Below are 6,000 nucleotides of genomic sequence, written 5' to 3' on the forward strand. Positions count from 1 at the left end.
TCATTAATCATAATAATTAAGCAGATAATCACATAATTCACATAATATTCACATAATTCCTCTTTATTATTTCAAAATGAGTTACAAAGGTTAACCTAGACTATTACGTCAATATTAATGCCTAGCCTAGAAACACGGGATTTACAACTCTCTCCCCCTTAGGATGATTCCGCCCCCGGAATCACACATCTGCAAACAAATGCGGGTAGCGACTCATCATGTCACTATCCGTTTCCCAGGTGAGATTTGGCCCATTCGTATGTTTCCAACGCACACGCACTAAATCGACCATCTTGCGTCGCAACTTTTTAGTCTTACGGTCAATGATTGCCTCTGGTTCTTCAATTAACCTCTTGTTTTCATCCAACCTTAATTCAGAAATTGGAATTATGTCGGGTACATCTCCCGTGAACTTCCTCAAATAACACACATGGAAGGTGTTATGAATACCATCTTGTTCTTCTGGTAATTCTAGCTTGTAAGCTTGATTCCCAATCCTCTGAAGAACTTTAAACGGTCCAATAAACCTTGGACTCAACTTTCCCCTCTTACCAAATCTTATAAGTCCCTTCCACGGCAAGACTTTAAGTAAAACCGAATCTCCAACTTCGAATGTTATCGGTTATCTTTTCTTGTCAGCATAGCTCTTTTGACGATCTTGAGCAGCTAACATCCTTTCCCTAATCACTTTTAACTTTTCAGCAGTCTGATGGACTATTTCAGGTCCCATAAACTGCTTTTCCCCAGTTTCCAGCCAACATGACGGCGTTCGACACTTTTCTCCATACAAAGCTTGGTAAGGTGCCATCTTGATGCTTGAGTGGAAACTATTATTATAGAAAAATTCTACCAGAGGTAATTGTTCATCCCAGTTACATTGAAATTCCAGGGTACATGCTCTTAGCATATCTTCAAGTGTTTGTATCGTTCGTTCGCTCTGACCATCTGTCTGCGGATGGTAAGCAGTACTCAAACACAATTTGGTACCCAATTCCTCTTGTAGACTCCTCCAAAACCTTGAGGTAAAACGGCTGTCACGATCCGATATAATCGTTAAGGGAACACCGTGAAGCCTCACAATTTCCTTCACGTAAGAATTCGCAAGCTTATCCATAGTCTATTTCCTGTTGGCTGCTATGAAATGCGCACTCTTAGTGAAGCGATCAACGACCACCCAAATCATGTCGTGAGCGTTCTTTGTTCTGGGCAGTTTAGTCACGAAATCCATGGTGATGTCTTCCCATTTACCCATGGGTACAGGTAAAGGTTCTAAACTCCCATATGGTTTCCGATGTTGTGCCTTTACTCTCACACATGTCACACACTCGGCCACATACTTTGCAACATCAAGCTTCATCGTCGGCCACCAGTAATAGGGTTTTAGATCCCTATACATTTTAGTGCTGCCGGGATGAATTGAGTACATGGTTTTGTGAGCTTCTTCCATCAGAAGATCTCTTAATCCTCCTGTCTTAGGTACCCAAATCCGATCTTGGAATACTTTCAGTCTGTGACTGTTTATACCGAACACTAACGTTTTGCCCAAACGTTCTTCCTTTCGGTCATTCTTCTCTTAAGCTTCTTCTTGAGCTTTCTTTATACTTTCCACAATTGTCGAGACAACTTCTATTCTCAACGCCCTTGGCCTTTTCCTTTCAAGATTAACTTTCCGACTAAAAGCATCAGCAACAACATTGGCTTTACCGGGGTGGTAAAGTATCTCACAGTCGTAGTCCTTGAGTAACTCTAGCCAACGTCTTTGCCTCATATTCAATTCTTTCTGATTAAAGAGATATTGGAGACTCATGTGATCCGTGAAAAGTTTTCACTTCGTGCGATAGAGGTAATGCCTCCATATCGTTAGAGCAAATACTACTAGTTACTACTAGTTACCATGCCCCTGAGGCTCTAATAACTTTCTGATCTAACTGATCGAGTCCATACGTTGAATCCTGGCGTCACCAAACCCAAGGCTAAAAGTGATTGCTACATGGCCATTGGTAGCCTCATGTCATGAATGACCTTAAACAGACCCCTGCTTCCTTGCTCTCATAGCTATAGTAGCGCTTCTATAGTCTTATCATTGGCTTAACCAGGTCTAATCCGTCCAGGTAATTCCGAAATCCAATCCGTGGATTTCCATATCCTCACTGCTACACCCAAACTGGTGGGTACTACTGTTCCTTCCGCGTCTTAACAACGCACTCACGCTAACTACCAACCTAGTGAATGCTATGGCTACACCCGCAGACTTACAGAACTCTAACACTATCTGGCTGCTAGTGAATGCTACGGCTACACCCGCAGACTTACAACACTCTAATATTGTCTGGCTGCTAGTGAATGCTACGGCTACACCCGCAGACTTACAACACTCTAATACTGTCTGGCTGCTAGTGAATGCTACGACTACACCCGCAGACTTACAACACTCAAATACTGTCTGGCTGCTACAGCCAGTGAATGCTACGGCTACACCCGCAGACTTACAACACTCTAATACTGTCTGGCTGCTAGTGAATGCTACGACTACACCCGCATAATTACAACACTCTAATACTGTCTGGCTGCTAGTGAATGCTACGGCTACACCCGCAGACTTACAACACTCTAATACTGTCTGGCTGCTAGTGAATGCTACGGCTACACCCGCAGACTTACAACACTCTAATAATGTCTGGCTACTAGTGAATGCTACGGCTACACCCGCACTCAACTGAACTTATGTCCTAACTGGAATCCCCAACTTGATTCCCTAAGGCTTGCTAGCAAACATTCCAAGAACTCGATCTCATCCTTGGCAAGTTTTTCCGAACTTCCATCTCCCATTGTCCTCGAACCATACAACCACATAGGTTGTCTTCCTTTCAGACAAGGATGCAAAACTTATCCTAGTCTAAAAAATGCTCCTACTTCTGAATCCTTGGATGATTTTCCCCCACTTTGATTTAACTAACGCCTTACGGAACACAATACTGAAAGGATTCTCGATCCTTCTTACCATTCTATGCCCAATCTGCTGAAAACCACGTTTACCATTGCTAGTGTTTCAACACTAGTCAGTCCAAAAGATCACACCACTTTCAAGAACCCGAATAAATCTCCGGTAATAACCCGCTAGACCCAGGAAACTCCGAATCTCAATTGGAGACCTCGGAATCTCCCACCGCATCACGGCCTCCATCTTGGCCGGAACGACTAGAATACCCTTCTGATTGACAAGGTGCCCAAGAAATTGCACCTCGCGCAACCAGAAATCACATTTGGAGTACCCCTGCAAAAAGTCTCTCCTTCCTCAAAGTCTCTAGCACCTCCCTCAGGTGCTTCTCGTGCTGCTCCTCAGTCTTGGAATAAACCAAGATGATGTTGTACTCTCCCAATCCTGCGATTTGGGATATGATCTTTCGCTATCCGCTAATAATTCTCGGTATGCAATTGGCATATTACTCCATCACAAGCAGACCACAAAATTCCGAAATATCATTATCCTTACTGATGCAGAACCATAACAATAAAATCATAACATAAGCTGATAGAGAGAGGAAGATTCATACCCGCAACCTGCTCTAAAGAACCCCCGAATCCTCCTTCCTTCCGAGGCCTGCGATGATACTGAGGCTGCTCCATCCGCTGAGCGGGGCAATTTGCCCTGACATGACCAGGCTGATGGCAACGATGGCATAACTCTACTTCTATTGTGCATTCTTGGCGTCTATGACCCTTCCAATCCACATCTGCCGCACTTAGACTTGCTACGCATGTCATCCCGTGCTCCCTCCTTCCTCGTGCAACCATCTCGACCCTGCGGGTCCCTGACACCAACTACGGCATTGTCCACCTGCCCATCTTGCCGAACTAGACCGGAAGACCGCTTCCTCTTCCTTAGCTGACTATCTGAACCAATCTCCCGTTCCCGGGTCACAGTGACCATTTCACCCATCGCCTGGATAGCTGAGGTCCGCCTTTCAATCCCGACGACCACTATATCGGTGACTCGCCCAATGGTGTCTGGTAACTCTTCGCGGAGGGCCCGCGAAACCTCTGCAGCAATCCAATCCTGTAATTGACTCCCCTGAAAACATGGTGCACCATTCACCTTTGACCCCAAGCTACAAAAGCTAGGGGTAGGATCCTCCTTCCAGAAGGATCCCAGAGGTCCACAAGCTTCGGGCTCCAGATGAGTCCCCACCTGCTCTGCTACAATCTCGGCCTGAAAGGCCCCGAGGCGGCTATCCAAAGGCTCCACAACGGCCTCCTTGACCGAACTGAAGATCACATGAGTCTGATCAATGATGTTGCACATAATTTCTGCTGAAATAAACTCTCTCATCCGACCATCAAGCTGCCCGGCTCCAGAGCCAGAGCCAGATCCCTCCCCGGCACCTGAACTGCCAACCGGTATCTCGCGCAACGTCACCATGCTGAAAACATATCACGATAACTGTTAGAATACTCATCGCTGCTGAGGGATCTCACACATACTCTACAATTTCCCTGGTTTTGTCTTGGCCCCTCTTGAATCGAGTACGGATCCTCTGCTTTCAGTAGTACAGGCCCATACTACCTTCCACATCTATCCGTACTTTTCTCAAGAGTTACCTTAACTCAACCAAGTCCCTTCTACTGCTACTGATCTCTGCTACTCTCATCCTAGGCTTGCCCTAGGGAAATCTCTGACTCTACCCAAACCGGTCCTCAACTGCTGAAGGCCTCCTTGTAATGCCAATTAGTCATCACCTGAATACCATCACATGTGACGAGGCTCAGATAATCCTTCGAGTAAGAGACTCGTCCCTACAACGGTTAGACTCAAACGAGAGCTGCGCAATAGAGCCAAATCCAGTACTCTGAGATTATTCAATCCTGATCACATGTGACGTGATGTATTCACCTAATGGCTAACTCCCATCACTCAGAGTCCCACAAAGCACAAAGCAAGCAGCATTCAGACACAGGAAACTACTCAAGCAATTCTATCCTCATAACAAGAAACTGTACTAGCATACAAGGTTAAGCTCATACTATCAGGCATAAACTAAACAGGCTATCCTACTACTGTCTACTCAATACTAGCATGCAATTCTAATAAAGCTGAAACGCATATAGCAGGCACATAAGGCATCCTCCTAGATCCTTAGTCCTATTCTAACATGTTGTTCTACTGAAACTGAAACTGATAATCATAATATAAACTTGTATGGATAATTTGGGAGTACTTACCTGAGCTCGGCTGATCGCATGCACCACCCCTTTTTCTCTTTTTCAACAACTCTTTTCTTTTTAAGTTTTCTTTTTCAAAAATTCCTTTGAAAACATTTTCTTTTGAAAATCTTTTTACCATTTCCTTAGTTTGAGTCCAGTCACACCCGAGAGTGTGCCTGAATCCCTCAAACCAAGGCTCTGATACCAACTTGTAACATCCCAAAAATACAACCCAAAAATTTTCGTTTGAAAACCTTTCTAAATCATCATATCAAATATTAAAAGATAAATCCATGGATCATGTGTCTCAAAATGTCATAATGAGTTACCAAATCAACTGATGTCAAAACATATCAAAATATCTGAATAAAACTCCCAGGATAAACTGAAGCTGTGGTGTGTTCCATGCCATCATCCCGAGCTCTTCCCCTTACTAGCGGAAGTACCTGAAACCAAAACTGAAAGCTGTAAGCACGAAGCTTAGTGAGCTCCCCCAAACTACCACACGCCATACAATAACATATAAAGCACATATTGGGCCTTGCCCCCTGCAATGGACCAAAATCCGGACTAACTGGGGCCTTGCCCCCTGCATCGGACCGAAGTCCGGACTAACTGGAGCCTTGCCCCCTGCATCGGACCGAAGTCCGGACTAACTGGGGCCTTGCTCCCTACATCGGACCGAAATCCGGACTAACTGGGGCCTTGCCCCCTGCATCGGACCGAAGTCCGGACTAACTGGGGCCTTGCCCCCTGCATCGAACCGAAGTCCGGACTGACTGAACATATCATAACATA

The sequence above is a fragment of the Lactuca virosa genome, chromosome 7 (genome assembly GCF_052849685.1).
Source record: "Lactuca virosa cultivar CGN04683 chromosome 7, Lactuca_virosa_CGN04683_v6, whole genome shotgun sequence".
Classification (NCBI taxonomy): Eukaryota; Viridiplantae; Streptophyta; class Magnoliopsida; order Asterales; family Asteraceae; genus Lactuca; species Lactuca virosa.